This window comes from Haliotis rufescens, unplaced genomic scaffold (assembly GCF_023055435.1).
Source record: "Haliotis rufescens isolate VD_foot unplaced genomic scaffold, xgHalRufe1.0.p SCAF_21, whole genome shotgun sequence".
Lineage (NCBI taxonomy): Eukaryota > Metazoa > Mollusca > Gastropoda > Lepetellida > Haliotidae > Haliotis > Haliotis rufescens.
Window position 1 is genome coordinate 11,589,101 of NW_025963902.1, and position 17,209 is coordinate 11,606,309.

The 17,209-nt window shown below is 39.0% G+C and overlaps 1 protein-coding gene across 12 annotated transcripts in view; it reads right to left on the reverse strand.

Annotated features, from left to right (window-relative positions):
* LOC124145761 (RIMS-binding protein 2-like) overlaps positions 1-17,209 on the reverse strand; it is a 322,306-nt gene that overhangs the window by 59,223 nt on the left and 245,874 nt on the right. The gene's annotated exons all lie outside the window — the stretch shown is intronic.

Consider the following 17,209-nt stretch of genomic DNA (forward strand, 5'->3'; position numbering starts at 1 on the left):
AATAAGGACCCAGACTCTAACTGATGAAAAATGGTACCACCGACGGTTCCAGAGTATCTAAGTAACAAGGCTCCATGTATTGTACAAGTCACTGAAGAAAATCTTGTCCTCATTGATGACAGATTGTCCCGTGTGTTAACGGACAAATAATAGCGAGTGCATAAATCCACGCTCAATGTACATCTTCCACGGACGAGCATTCCCTTAACGCTCATCAGATGGGGATTACGAAAGGAATGGTATAGCATCATGGAATCTTGCAACCCATTTTCAACAAATCATTACAAATCCCCTTAGAGATCTACCTATGCTGGCGCCAATTGGGACGCTCACCGATTTATCTTGAAAAAATATACTTCAAATAGTTTGTCTCGGTTGATTCCCAGGTGAAGGGATCTGTGACGAATAAAGGTTATAAAGATATATCAAGATAAAGCAGTAACCGTCGGACTCTCCCTAGGGAGTTCAGAAGGGACAATCGTAAACTTCCACTCAATATCTCAGGAATGCAGATTCAGAAGCATTTAGATCATTTAATCTTGAGGAGGTGAGGCAACATCAGTCAATAAATAATCAAGTCTGGACCAGATTATCCAGTGATTGACATCATGAGCATCGATCTATGCAATTGGGATACGATGACACACATCAACCAGTAAGTGAGCCTGACCACCCCATCCATTTAGTCACCTTTTTCGACATTCTAACCCAGATCTCTACAAGGGCTTTATATTGAAATCCAGCAATACCTTGAGATGGCATTATAGAAAGTATCCCTATACAAGGACATGAATACATGGTATTCTAACAATTGAAATAGAATCATTCCTTTTTGAGACTCTGGGATAACATATATTGGTATTGGCCGATTCCAGAGAGAAACATGGCTCCAAGTAACTGCATAGATGTTAAAAGAATGATATTGTAATTAATTTTCTAAATATATGTACTGTATATTTAGATCATTAATTACAATATAGATCTTTTTATATCCATGAGGCCACCCTTGATCACCAGACATGCATCAAGAAAGGTTATGCACACCAACCAGGAACTATTTTAATGAGAATGGATTTTTACCAAAATGGCAAAATCTTCAAAGGAAATAACCCCTTGTCCCAATCTTCACATTCAGATTAGTATAAATGTCATGCACATGCAGTAGAAGTTCAAAGTAATATTGTCATCGCTGAAGTTGAGTGACAGATACACCTTGAAATATGAGGTGACACCGAGAGGGATTTCATAATCAATCAATACTTCATCAAACATAGAGTTTTATGCTTTTGTTTGATATTTTTCACTGTGAGTGAGTATGGTTTTACGCCACTTTTAAAAATATTCCAGCAATATCACGGCAGGGGACACCAGAAATGGGCTTCACACATTGTACCTATGTCGGGAATCGAACCCGGGTCTTCGGCGTGACAAGTACACGCTTTAACCACAAGGCTACCCAACCGCCCCTGAAACTATAAGAAGTCTATCTGAGAAACAATGAACTTAAAGAACTGAATCCTGTCCAATTAATATCGACACGCAGCTGATGAAATGTAAAACTAAGGAATATAGAATTCCATATTGAAACAGCTAATGCTGTGCACCAACATGGCCTGACATTAAACTATCTAAACACTGCTCAGGAAATCTGCTTCCCTAATAAATTCTCATTATCACCACAAACATTTCTTGCAAGCTGTGGGTTGTATGGCAACTTGGACGTTAAATATTCTTGTCTCCATCGAGACGAACCATCCAAAACATTACTTTCAACGAAAGAGATGCAATCTATTCCATTACCAGCTGTCCGACACGTAAAACAAAACGTTGTTAATATCTTTCCTGGAATGGGTGCTAATAGCATCCTGGGGCGTGTTTCATGTTTGTTTCATTTACAATGACATATCAGTCCTACATCGTACATTATGTAAAACACTGGCTGAAGATAAGGATTTCGTTAATAAATGAAAAGGCGAATAAAAGCGACAAAACGATTTTCATGGCCACAAGAAATCTCTGCCAAAAGCAGAGTCGATTATAGATTGATAGAAGTTGTAGACAGCTAGCAAACCTGAATTCTATGAACTTGAACTGCGGTTTAAAACAATGTCCTCCTATATCCAGGGCCTGATCTACAAAGTGATTTTAGCATGTATGACTGTACTGCTGCTGTGTTCATATAAGTACATTGATTGTATGGTGGAATATGGCCCAGGTGGGCAGTTTGGTGAAGCCAAGCACAAAGAGAGCTGATGGTAGAAACTTGTGGTTGGTAGTGTGACCACCCTTTGTGGGGGAATCAAGACACACTTATCATCACCATCCTCCTCCTCCTCCTCATCATCACCATTATCATCATCATCATCACCATCGCCATCATCAACATCATCTTTATCATCATCATCATCATCGCCATCATCAACATCATCTTTATCATCATCATCATCATCACCATTATCATCACCATTATCATCATCATCATCATCGCCATCATTATCACCATCACCGTCATCTTTATCATCATCATCATCGCCATCATCATCATCATCTTTATCATCATCTTTATAATCATCATTATCATCATCATCATCGCCATCATCATCATCATCTTTATCGACATCATCTTTATCATCATCATCATCATCATCATCATCGCCATCATCATCTTTATCACCATCTTCATCCTCACCACCCTCATCATCATCGTTAGGATTGTTATTAACCTTTTTATCATGATTTGATTACCATGAACATGGCTCCAGTTTTGTTTCAATTAACACTAAAGACTTAATTACTTGGTTACTAAGAGGTTTTTGTTAACTAATATGATCTCCATTATCTGTCTTCAAGATAGACAACACCAAGCCCTCTCTGCACAACGACCAGCACAGAGCCTATAAATTGGACGTCATTTTGTAACTTGAAACTCCACAATATCTGCCCACATCTGAGCAAATTCTGACCATAAAGTAATTCTGAGGATTAGTATTATAACATTCATTTCATGTAGAAAGCTATGTATTATTCAATACCTCTTTCAAGAATGTTTCTATTAATCTTTTCCTTCATCAGTGACCCATGAAGATCTGGGGAAGAATAGGTCTTCAGCAACCCATGCTTGCCGTAAAAGGCGACTATGCTTGTCATAAAAGGCAACTAACGGGATCGGGATGTTAGGCTCGCTGACTTGGTTGATGCATGTCATCGATCCCAATTGCGTGGATCGATGCTCATGATATCAATCACTGGATTGTCCGGTCCAGACTCGATTATTTACAGACCGCCGTCATATAGCTGGAATATTGCTGAGTGCGGTGTTATAAATAAAAAACACCCCAAAAAACAAACAAACCTTCATCAGTGTTTCATCAGTTTGCAAATTACAAAAAAACAAAACAACTAAACTATCCATTCATTTCTAACCCCAAACCACTGAAAACATCATCAAGTTTGTAGGATGTCTCCACATATCACCACTTTCCATGAATTAACATTTACAACCCAAAGGTCAAAGGGTAAACAGCTTAAGTACTAATTCTTTTCAATGAATGTTTCCTGCATGTTTACCATTGTTTCCAGTTTTAGAAGCTCAATCATCCTTAGCCTAGATCCTAACACTATACATCCGTCAGGCTTTCCATCCTGACAGAAAAATGATCGTAGGAGTGACCTTAAAACGGTCAGTAGTTCAACACCACTGTCCTCAAGCCCTGGAAGACAATGCCCAGGTCAGCTGACAGGGTCTCAGTCGTCCAATTTTCCTATTATCAAGGCAATGGCGATTCAAATGACAATGTCGAGCTAATTTCCGTTCAATTACGCGGTTGCCTGCCAAAGAAGAGAGGAAAGATTCATGGCAAATCAGACCTCGTCTCTCACATTTTCATCACATATAGATGTATAATTTCTGATCAATGTTGGCATGTTTCCTTAATCAGTACGTTAATGATTGCTGTCAGGATGTGAAATTTGTATTTCGAAATTGACGATATTTGATTACTTGATCATCAGCTGTTATTACAAGTGGGCATCTTTCCATGTGAAAAATACACCTAAATTTTCATGCACATTTCATATTCTGCACAAGCACACACAGATACCTTTTCAGTCAGTGTTAATTTCCAACAATTAATAAATTTTAAAAAATCTTGTTATTTGTGAATTTATAACCATTACCAAAAACTATTTTGTTTGTTTGTTGTTTAATGCTGAACTCAGCAGTATTCCAGTTGTATGACAGCTGTCTGTAAATATTCAAGGCTTGAACAGTCAGTCGAATGATTGTCATTATCAACCAAGCCAATCTCTGACCACCCAATCTCGTTAGTCGCGACAAGCATCAGTTGATGAAGAACACCCGTGAAGATTTGGTTAGAATTGGTCTTAAGTGAACCATCCTTGACGTAAGAGGTGACTATGCTTTACTTCTTAATTTAAGTACTGGTGTGCATACTTTGCATAAATTTGCCAATTCTGAACTATAAAGGATGAAATAATAATAATTAACTCTATTTTTATATCTAGTACATTCATGAGTGAGAAAGTGAATGAGTTGGGTTTAACGCCACTTTTAACATTATTCCAGTTATATCACGGCTTGTCAGCTTAATGTGGGAGAAAAACCCAAAGTGATGCAGGTCTCAGACGTTGACCACTTCGGTGACTTCGGTGAAACCCACAAGCACGGGTGTGGTGCTGACAAACCTAGAAACATAATCGGGGCGAACCAGGATTCAATCCCACAATCATTGGTTTCTGGCGTGACCAAATGGATGAACTCTGCACAGCGAATCACGGCGCCTTAGACGCCACCTGTGCTCCCTACTACACTCATGAAAGTTTCAAAGACGTTCTTTGTGTTTTCATGATGCAAACTTCGCTATCTGACCTTGACAAATATCCTTGGGAAAGATTTCTCTACGATCAATGCTGCAATTGACTTCAGTATTGAAGATATATTTCTCCCCAAAACACCATATTGAACCCCCACAATTACACTCGTAGATTCACACTGATTCAAACGATCTATAGCATAGTCCATCTGTCTGAAGAGTCAGTTGTTCAATCCCTGGCTGCGTCATACCAAACAGTGTTAAAAGATGGTACTTGTTGTTACCCTGCCTTTCACTCAGCATTAAGGGGCCAAACAAGGACTGGTCGGCTCGGAGTCAGTATACTGTCTGAGTAGGTTATCCATGATAACCGAAACTCCACATGGTATCTCAGTGGGCTAGCACTATAAAACCAGCATTAGTTCGGGCTAGTGCCAAATAAAAAACAATTACGCTGAATTGCTATGATGTACTTGAAACACTTCTCAAAAATATGTGGGGGCACGGGTGGCCCAGTCGTCTAAGGCACCGCGATTCCCTTTGGCGCGCCAGAAACCTATGATTGTGGGATCGAATGCCGGTTCGCCCCAATTATGTTTCTAGGTTTGTCAGCACCGTACCCGTGCTCGTGGGTTTCACCGAAGTGGTAAACGTCTGAGACCTGCATCACTTGGGACTTTCCTCCCACATTAAGCTGACACGCCGAGATATAATTGGAATACTGTTAAAAGTGGTGTTAAACCCAACTCACTCACTCACTCTGAGACCGACGTTGCTTAACTTCACCTGATTTGTGATCTGTGCGGTGAGCATAGGACCGTGTGCCACCACAATTTCATATTAAATAAATTTGTTTTGTAAAAATCTGTAAACAAACGAAAAGAAAGTCCTTATGATGTATAGATATCAGTGTGAGGTGACTGTGACGAGGATGGATGGAATAAGGTGACATGTTATCCTAACCCTGTACAAGTGTCTGACACTGCCCCAGAACATACCATAGTCCCCTCCCATACAAGATAGCGGTTGTGTTACAGCTCTTGGAAGAATACCTAGAACTGTCCTTGTCAACCCATAGCAGCGTTACACAACCCAACTAGGTCATTATGTCTGTGTCAGATCTCGTTATCAAGATTCCAGATTGTTTCTTCGATGCCATGGTGAATGAGTGTTGCTCTACCTTGAAGCATCTGTAATAAGAGCATCTGTACTTTTGGTTTGGTTTGTTGTTTAACGCCGCACTCAGCAATATTCCAGCTATATGACAGCGGTCTGTAAATAATCGAGTCTGGACCAGACAATCCACTGATTGACATCATGCGCATCGATCCACGCAATTAGGATCGATGACATACATCAGCCAAGTCAGCGAGCCTGACCACCCGACCCCGTTAGTTGCCTCTTACGACAAGCATAGTCGCCTTTTACGGCAAGCATGGGTTGCTGAAGACCTATTCTACCCCGGATCTTCTCAGGTTCGATTGTTGAGGAGACAGTTATGACATCAAGAGCAACCTGAACTGTTATCTGGTCATCAACGTGAAAATTAATCTCCCCCGAGCATGCTTTGTTGTCAAACATATCAACACAAGTCAATAAAAGTATAAAACTGAGGCTTAATTGCCATATCATCTTGTGTTGAGATACTGCAAATCTTGAAATAAATTCATCTCCAAATTAATACGACTGCTGACCCCGAGCCAAAAATGCAACTCAATATCGATGCGACTCCCCCCACCTCATCCATCCCCAGTGGAACGATACATCCTTACCTTAATCCAACCTTAAATTAATCCAATCAATCACAAATAGTACCTCTTATTAGCACTGAGTAGAGCACTTCCGTAAAAAACAATAAACAGTGTTTTCCTAAAAACAACACACAGTTTATATGTTTATTCTGTTGACTGGCAATAAGGAAGTTCAAAGGCAAAAAAATGATTGAACCAATAACAGTTCACTGATTGGAGTGGTCAGTGATGCCTAGTTTGACACGAGAGGGTAGAACTCTTGGCCCCAGCAGTGATAACTCTCCGGATACCTATTATGTAATTCCTATTCTTTGAATGACATGTACTTGTTACAACAGCTGCTAAAGAAAACGTGTTTGTGTTTATATTCAAATTAATATTTCTGCTATCCAAAGTGTGCAGGGAGGCCGTCTTATTGTTGATAGTAACTTTGGAGACATTCTGGTAAATGTGAAGTTTCATTAATGCGAACAAAGTCCACTCACATTTTTCACATTTAACTCACGACCGCGTTTATTCCAACATTTACAGTATTTAATATCTATTCTCTTTTTCCTAAAAAATCAGTCTCTAACATTTTTTCAGCTTGTAAACACTAATAACCAGATCCTTCAGTGTAAGAAGCACAGCTGACCAGCAGTACCAGAGATATTAACGATGCCATGTGATTATGACGTCATGGTAACCGATGACGCCAAAATGGTCTGCAAAGGATTACGATGCAGTTCATTGTAGCGATATCTCCTTAGAGCTTGATCTCACACAAGCAATATCTCCTGTGGACGGTAAAAATATAAATATTGAATTTTGAAATTTATAAATACCAGGGAGAGTGCAATCTAAGTTAGAAGAACTTTGCCCCAATCCCGTTCACCTCTTGTGAATAAATGTTTAAATCAAATCAACCAACACTGACGTAAACTGATCAAGCTTCAAAATAGAATATGAATCATGAATGGGTGTAAGAATCTTGAATTGCATCACTCAAGACATTCTTTCTGAAATTCATCAAATGTCAAAAATAAAAAAGCTGAGATAATGTTCAACATTCTGCAAATTGCTTGCATCCTTCAAGTGAAGATTCTTGTCTGCGGACGTGTGATACATCACGCACAAAGTGCAGCACATTTCATATATCAAACACTTGCAGACCTCATTGTCTTGGAGCAAATTTCAATGGGAAATACTCAAACACCTAACAACCAATCAGAAATTTGTTTTCACAACCTCTAAAAAAATGGGAAATATGTAATATGAAATTTTGATCTATGATAAATAATCGCATCATCTCCACAAACTTTGTTATTGAAACCAAACTGATCGTCTATTTCAACAGCACGTGGAAGAGTTCTTGCAGGTCAGGACGAAATTAACAAACATAAAATCTAGGAAAACATGTGGGTTGGCAGTCCAAGCAATTGATCTCACTCAGAATGATTGATAGTTTTGGAATCCGCTGAAGCCATGATGAGAAATGTAAACTTCATGTCAGTTTCGAAACATCGTGATATTTACATCTCATCTAAAAAGGACAATGAAACATGCATGTTTTACTTTCAACATGTACAATATCAGTTTTTGCAGGTGATATTAGAATATTTTTTTTTGAAAGCAGTGAGAAACTGTGCTAAATTTCCTCATCGCAAGTTCATTTATTAAATTGTTATTAGGAAACTTTTGTGATGGAAACAAAGAGTTTTATTGGGCAAATGATAAAATGATATGAAAATGGAAGCAAATTTCTACACGTAATAGCAAGCTTTGCAATATCAACATGACATAATTATGTCATTGTTCCGCTAAGTTTTTTTTAAGTTGCAGTAGGCAGTTTCATGTTTAAATCTGTAGCAATGGAAATTGAATAATACTTTGTGGAGTCAGCATTAGAAATGAGGTGAGGTGAGGTGAGGTGAAATGGGGTTTAACATCGCGTCCAAGATTATTGCACTTATATAGCGATGTGCATGCACGTGTATGTGTGTGTATGTGGCTGCTTGTACTAGACCGGACTGATGCCGATTTATAGTGCTAGCCCACTGAGATACCATGCCGCAGTTTAACATGAATACCCCACTCAGACACAGTATACTGACTCTGAGCCGACCAGTCCTTGTGTTAGCCCCTTAATGCCGAGCGTCAGACAGGGTAACAACAAGTACCATCTTTTAACGTCTTTTGGTATGACGCGGCCGGAGATCGAACTCCGGACCTTCCGCTCTCTGGGCGGACGCTCTACCACTAGACCACGGAGGCTGTCTGCATTAGAAATGAAATCACACAGGAGATGGAAACATGAAAATGAAACAGAATTGTAGATAAGGAAGAGAATTGATGGATGTCAATTTCTTTATTGTGAGGAACACAACGTTTCAGAGTACTTACTCCTTCGTTCACCCGATGAAAGAGTAAGCACATACTCCGAAACATTGAAGTAAACATTATCATAAGCATGTGTTTATGAATCCTTATCAAATAGTGATGATACCAGGTGTTCATGAGAGGCTGAGCGTATTTGCCCCACTGGTTCCTATTGTCACAAACACATGCAAAGGCAAAAACAATTGATCAGAAAAACAGTTAAACAAGAAAAAAGTCAGCCTCTCTGACAAGAATAATAAGTGATATCCTTCACAAAGAAATGGACAAGTTGATTGGAAAGGTCACAGTGACATAAATTTAAGAAATATTACTTTTTTAGTACACTCCTTTTTAAAGAGCTACTGACTTCTCCCAAATTCAGAACAGATTCAAGCAATGGCGTTTTATCAATGAGCTCAGTGCATGTCAACCAAGATACATTTTACGCCTAATATCTTTCGAATTATCAATCATGACAGTGTAATGTCATGAAATGAGCATCTGTATGCTTCATATTCCTCGTCTATTACATTAACCAAGTACTGCCTCCATACACCCAAGGGCTTCCAAGATTGGTAGCAAAATACACGTTCTATTTTGGGTTCGGATGCATTAGTCATGATGGTTCTTAACAAGCATAAATAAACTGAGAAGAATGTCATGTTGAAATATGATCAAGAAAATGCTTGATCTCATTGTTGTATAATTTAGGTAGCTCTCATTTAATTGTCTTGACATATCATTCTTGTGAGTCACCGCTTCAGTACCAAAGAAAATTAGAGGGAATTAAAAATTATTTATGTAACTTTATTTTAAAGATACATGAATCACATTTCATGGAAGCACCTGCAATTTATTTATTTCCGAATGACTTCAGTCTAACTTAATAGGATGGACAGGCCTAAACCTTGGCCCAATCCTAGCCCCTCTTTAGGCCTTACACTTTTATAACTAGTTAAGGGAAGCAGCAAACATAAAAAATAATAATTATTATTATTATGATGTACAGATTAAAATAAAAAATAAGGAAAGAGGGTTTGGGTTATCCTGGCTTATCATCAGCTCAGGGCCCTTGCCCCCTCTACACGCGGCCCAGACAGCGAGTGGGACTTCTACCAGGAAGCGCTGCCTTTTGGTCAATCCCTACGAGAACTTTTCGGAGAAGGCTCCCCAACACTGCAGCCTTTGGTTTTAACCAGATTGTCAGAAGGGCTGTATTCCAGGCAGCAAACACGGTTATTCTCCCAATGTCAGTCAACAGATTGGGAGGTACCAATGTTATTGTTATTAATATTTTTTATTATCATCCATATTTTTGGCATTGATCGAAATGAAACACAATTTTAAGTGTATGACTAAGGAAGACACACGATACAGAACAAATAAAACGCGAGTTATGCTTTACAGCTTGTTTTTGTTTAATGTTTAACCCTGCACTCAGCAATCTTTCAGCCATATGACGGCAGCCTGTAAATAACTGAGTCTAGAATAGAAAATCCAGTGATCGATATAGTGAGCATCAATCCATCCAATTGGGTTGCATCAACCAAGTCAGCGAACCTGACTATAAGATCCCGTTTGTTGCCTCTTACAAGCAAAGTCATCTTTTACGGCAAGCATGGGTTGCTGAAGACCGACCCTAACCCAGATCTTCACAGGTTAATGTTTACTAACACCATCTTAAACTAAGCACTTCATATGATCAAATATCATTTTCATAACATCATATTATAACTCCATAGTTCAGAGAAGATTATGAAACAGGAAATGAATCTTGTCAAAATAAACCTCACATGAGCTGATGATTTGCCTGAGCTGTAGCTCATCCATGTCAATTTCGGCTTGTCCGGTAGAGGGAGAGGGAAAGCTCGGGGGTAATAAATATGGGTAAATACATAAGGCTAATGACCATCTGTCTTATCAAGACGTCTCAGGAAGGGGGAGATCTCATCCCTTTTCTCTAACGAAATTAACATCTCCTTCATGTGGCTCATATGCAGATGATCCAATTACTTGAAGCTGATGATCAAATTGGCTGCACCATACATGGGAAATATATTAGTATTAGCACCGATTTGGATTGCAGTGTACAAACTTGTGGACGGAAGGGACCAATCAGTGTTACAACAATAACAGCTGAATTGACGTCTGACAAAATAGCGACAAAACCATTTCCATAATCATAAGAAAACAATCATATAGTGATACCACTTGCAAAAAAATTGTCATGCATCACAAACACATGCAAAGGCAAGACAAGTATTCATCTAAAAAACACCAAGGGAACATATGGAGTTGCATTTTGTTACTGATATGTCATATTTGGAAATTGTCTTCAAGTTATTATCTTCGACCGTATAACTTTTTCAAAAGCTTTACTGAGTTCTTGAATTTTGTAGCCATGATCAGACAATTGTTTAGGAAGAGTTGCATGACGCTCTCCAATATTTAGGCTAGATATCCTCAAAAGTTGTAAAATGTAGACACTAAGGGGTGAAGCTGCAAGAACACTTGTGTAGTGATGTATGTTTAAGGTATAAAACTCGGTCATATATGTAGCAGTCATAAATACATGGAGAGACATGTGAAGATCCGGGGTAGAATAGGTCTTCAGCAAACCATGCTTGCCATTAAAGGTGACTATGCTTGTCGTAAGAGGCGACTAACGGGATCGGGTGGTCAGGCTCGCTGACTTGGTTGATGCATGTCATTGCATCCCAATTGTGTGGATTGATGCTCATGTTGTCAATCACTGGATTTTCTGGTCCAGACTCGATTATTTACAGACCACTGCCATATAGCTGGAATATTGCTGAGTGGCGTTAAACAAACAAAGAAAACATGAAGAGACCTGTCCTTAAGTCATCAAAAATATAGTCTACCTGGAAATGACAATGTCCTGCAGCCCTTATAGTCAGTTATCTGATGATTCTTCACAGTAAAACTCTTTGATGTTCATTCAGTTCGTAACAAACATGTAAAAAATGATTCATATTTCATCCAATCCACATCCACCTCACCATCATCTATCAGAGAGACAATATACGGATGTCAACTTCTTTATAGAGGAACACAAGGTTTCAGAGTATATGCTTACTCTTCATTCACCTGAAGGAATGAGCATATACTCGGAAACGTCATCAGCACCAACATAATCTGCTGAGGTAATGTATTTACCACAACAGTGAACCCCCCACCATTGTGGGATAACTTCATTAACTTCCAGGAACTTCAGCATCCATGATCCTAATCTGATCTGAAGACCAGTCCTGCAGAGTGGGGCACACTTATTGCAGCATCCCGGATGTTTAAAATGACCTGATGTATACGGTTAATATTTGTAAATACAAGCAGACTGATATGAAGATTGTGACAGGAGAGCAGTGTTCAAAATAGACATTGGTCCATAGCCCCGACAGATTTTTTGGCTGACAGTTTAAATTTCAGAAGGCCCTTACGGCCTGCGGTTATTTATTTTTTATTATTTATTGAGCATTATTCAAGTAATTTGATAAATAGAACTTTCATATGCAGAAACAGTAGGATTAGACCTTTCAAATGGTGCATGATTCATCAACACATGCTCATAATAGTGTCGGAATCGTAAAATGGACGCTGCTCTTGGCAGAGATTTCTTACGTTTCAGCGGATAATTCAAACTGGTTATCCTCTGGCATTGACGTTTTTTAGTATTCCCCTCTGTCTAGCCATCCCTTTAGCATAGGGCACAACCAATCGTGTATCAACCAATCCTATTCCTTTTTATTGTTCAAATTTTTGTTAAATACATACTGTAGCCAGGTTTTAGCAGAGAAGGGGTTTGACTCTCTTACCAAGCAGACCTCTCTCCCACAGCCCAGAGTGTGTACCGACTCTCTGTGGCACCCTCAGTTATTTTCTAAGATATTGTAAATTGTTAATTGTTCTTGTAAATAAAATTGTGATTAGTCTCCTGTGACTCTGGCTCTTTGCTGACTAATTCCCCAAGAAAACCAGCACGTCATTTGGAAGGTATTGTTCACCCAGAACAGTTCCATGATAATCCTCTGGCATGGACGTTTTATATTTACGAATATGGAAAGAGTCATGTGATCCACATACAACAAGCAATCATGATATCCAGGATTCATAATTACGTGATCCAGTTACCAATCTCATGTCACAGTTGTGACTCAAAGATAGGTTTCTTCTAAAACATTATTATAATGCAAGGTGCACTTAAGGTACTGAGCCAGACGATGCCTTGAGATTCATTGCACACAAATAGACAAAATGTCATTACACATTTTATACAACCCTGATACTATTGTGAAACTATTAGAGATTGGCGAGACAATAACCTATCTGTGTGGTTTAACAAACCAATAAACAAGGTGTGTAGTTCCAAGAAATTGAGAAATGATTCTTCTTTCAAATGTCACTGGCATTGTTCTTAATTATGTCAAATGTTTTTTTCAGTCTACAAGCTCTGAAGAGCTTTTCACAGGCTCACAGAGACACTGCCTGTAGCAAACAGCAAGGCAGGCAGTGACCTACAATTATCAGGTAAACTCGGACAACTGATGCTGTTTTTCTTGTACTTTTACTGACTTAAATGGGATCTTCATATTGGTTTTCAAAAGGACATTTACTTAAGGTTTTCTTCAGGTATTGTGGTTGTTAGTAACATAATATAGGTAGAAACCTCTTCACTGGCATCAAACTAGAAACCCTCCTCTTCGCTGGTATAAAGCTAGAAACCCTCCTCTTCGCTGGTATAAAACTAGATACCCTCCTCTTCGCTGGTATAAAACTAGATACCCTCCTCTTCGCTGGTATAAAACTAGAAACCCTCCTCTTAGCTGGTATAAAGTTAGAAACCCTCCTCTTCGCTGGTATAAAACTAGAACTCCTCTTTGCTGGTATAAAACTAGAAACCCTCCTCTTAACTGGTATAAATTTAGAAACCCTCCTCTTCGCTGGTATAAAACTAGAAACCCTCCTCTTCGCTGGTATAAAACTAGAAACCCTCCTCATCGCTGGTGTAAAACTAGAAACCCTCCTCTTTACTGGCATAAAACTAGAAACCCTCCTCTTAGCTGGTATAAAACTAGAAACCCTCCTCATCGCTGGTATAAAACTAGAAACCCTCCTCTTAGCTGGTATAAAACAAGAAACCCTCCTCTTCGCTGGTATAAAACTAGAAACCCTCCTCTTTACTGGCATAAACCTAGAAACCCTCCTCTTAGCTGGTATAAAACTAGAAACCCTCCTCATCGCTGGTATCGAGTTAGAAACCCTTCACTTGGCTGGTATAAAGCTAGAAACTTTTACATTGCTGGTTTAGTTGATAGTGATTCACAAACGCATGCTTATGATATAGTCGAAATCGTACATTGGACTCTGCTATTAGGAGATATTTCTTACAATTATTGAAATTTCTTTTTATCGATTCCTTGAATGTTTACTACACTTCTATTTTTAAAATAATTAATATAAGCCTGAATAAAAAACCTTTCTATTAACCAAGTAAATAACCATGAAGATCCTAAACAAACAGAAACCAAATTTAGTCAACATTCTTTTGACATGGATGAGTTAAAAAGAGGCCATCTAGCTTGGTAAATACCTTGATATTCCCATACAGCTTTTTCCGTATCAAAAGAATTCAAAAAGACCGGCAGTAAGGTTTGACCTTTAAAAATACAAAATCCATTCGAAAAAAAACTGGCCTTTTTTCATCAGCTTAACGAAAGGTGTAATTACGTGTGTCGTCTTCTTTTGATGTTCGGAACTTGTGTAATCAATTGTTCTTGTTTGATTCATCAAAGAGATGAGATTAATAATTCATGCTCGAGGAGAATCAAAATCTCCATTCTTCAACAAGACTAAAAGATGTTCCCAAGGGCTCGAAGTGTACCAGAAAAAGGTACACATTTTAATAATTCAGACTTGCCTAGTCAGCAATTCTTCTCATGGGCTAAAGTACTGGACAACAGAAGTATACTCGGCTAATTATTTAATTGTGTATCGAACAAGGGATTTGTGAACTAAGGAAGGTTGATGCGATATTTCAGCAATGGCAGAACCATATACACAACGTTGACGAACCATCTGGACCAGACAATCCAGTGATTGACATCATGAGCATCGACCCACGCATCAACCAAGTCAGCGAGCCTGACCACCCAATCCCTTCAGTCGCCTTTTACAGCAAGCATAGTCGCCTTTTACAGCAAGCATTGGGTGCTGAAGACCTATTCTACCCCGGTCCAATTCACAACTATGATACCCGTATCAAACCCGTCATCACTGAACAACAATTTTTTGCTTGCTTCATTTTCAGCCACCATCAGACAGATTGGGCCGTGTCAGGTACACACAAATGGAAGGGGCTAATAGATGGACCTACCTGGCAAATTAGTTTTAAAAGAAATAAAATATTTTTATCAAATTTAGTCCAAAAATATAAATAATAAAATTGAATAACATGTTAATATCCCCAGATAAACAAGTAATCATAAATCCCCAAATATACTCAATAACATTTAAGTGAGTACACAAACAAGCTCTAAGATGATTGAAAACATCTCCCAAACCAACAAACAGATCAGTTTCCAGACAATTAGATATGTTATGCCATTGCTACGACCAGCACCAGTTACCTAGTATTTCTGAACGAGACACTACCAGCACAACACAGAGTCCGGGAATACACCCGCCTACAAGCACATCCTCCGTTCTGTCAGCCAGTGCAGCTATTTGAGAAGATGCAGAAGAAATAAGTGGCTTGAGTGTCCTCGTCACATCCGTATCTTCGTCAGTGATCCAACACCGCCAGTAATAGTTATCATTTTGTCATTAAAGAATCCAGGTATATCAAGCCTGCCTCAGAAGTAGGGGGGTATTTTTAACCAGTTCAGAATTTGAGTGACAGTAATAGATATCACCCCAACAGCTGAGTCACTTTCTGTGCTTGATGTATTTTCATGTACATGTCATATTTTCTAAAGATGGCTTCAGCATATCGGTCAAGCAGCCTTTGAATGAAGCACCAAATTTTAACAAGTTTCCTGAAAAATTTGGCACTTTCTGCACTCCATATATTATGTCGTAAAATTCATTATAATACGAAAGAGCCAGTATCTGTTGTAATATAATTACTTTATCAGGTGACTAGACTTTTCATGAGCTGTCATGTTAATTAATGACCTTGCATAGTTTTTCTTTGTTTGTTGTATAATGTCGCACTCAGCAATATTCCAGCTACATGACAGAGGTCTGTAAATAATCGGGTCTATACCAGACAATCCAGTGATTGATATCATGAGCATGGATCTACGCAAATGGGATATGATGACATACATCAACCAAGTCAGTGAAACTGACCACCTGATCCTGTTAGTCGCCTCTTACGACAAGCATAGTCGTCTTTTACGTCAAGCATGGGTTGCTGAAGACCTATTTCTACCCCGGATCTTCGCGGGTCCCAAAGATGGCAGATTTCTAGCAACAACCACTTTGTCCTTATTATGTATGTATTGGTAGCTCTAGGTACTAAGGACAGACAGGTTTTGGTTTTTTTGGTTTGGGTGGTAAGGTGGTGGGTGTATGCATTGAAAATTGTGAAAAAGATATTTAAAACGAATTCCAGTTTATAATAATAGTCCACCTGACTAACCTAGCCTAACTCCATACTCAATGTCTGATCGAAGTGTTGCATTATAACTACCCCAGCTAACGATCTCTGTGCTCTTGATTTTCATTCTCAGCTTCCTGGGAAGTATACAACCCAAGCTGCCTGTGTGCTGCCAGAAGGTTAACCATCACGGAACATCTCGTACTACTTGATATTGATATTGATATTGATATTGATATTCAGGGAGCACGGGGGGCCCAGTTGTCTAAGGCGCTGGGATTCGCTGTGCAGAGTTGTGTCCCTTAAGGCACGCCAGAAACCTATGATTGTGGGCTTGATTCCCTGTTCGCCCCGATTATGTTTCTAGGTTTGTCAGCACTAAACCCGTGCTCGTGGGTTTCACCAAAGTGGTAAACGTCTGAGACCTGCATCATTTTGGGCTTTCCTCCCACATTAAGCTGACACGCCGTGATTTTATTGGAATACTGTTAAAAGCGGCGTTAAACCCAACTCACTCACTCATCAATGTGAAAATTAATGTCACTCAAAAGGTTAAGTAGGTAGGATCCCCCCCCCCCCCAAAAAAGTGTTTTATTTTGTGAGATCGTAATTATAGTATTTTGAATTAATTATGTTGATAGTGACAGTAC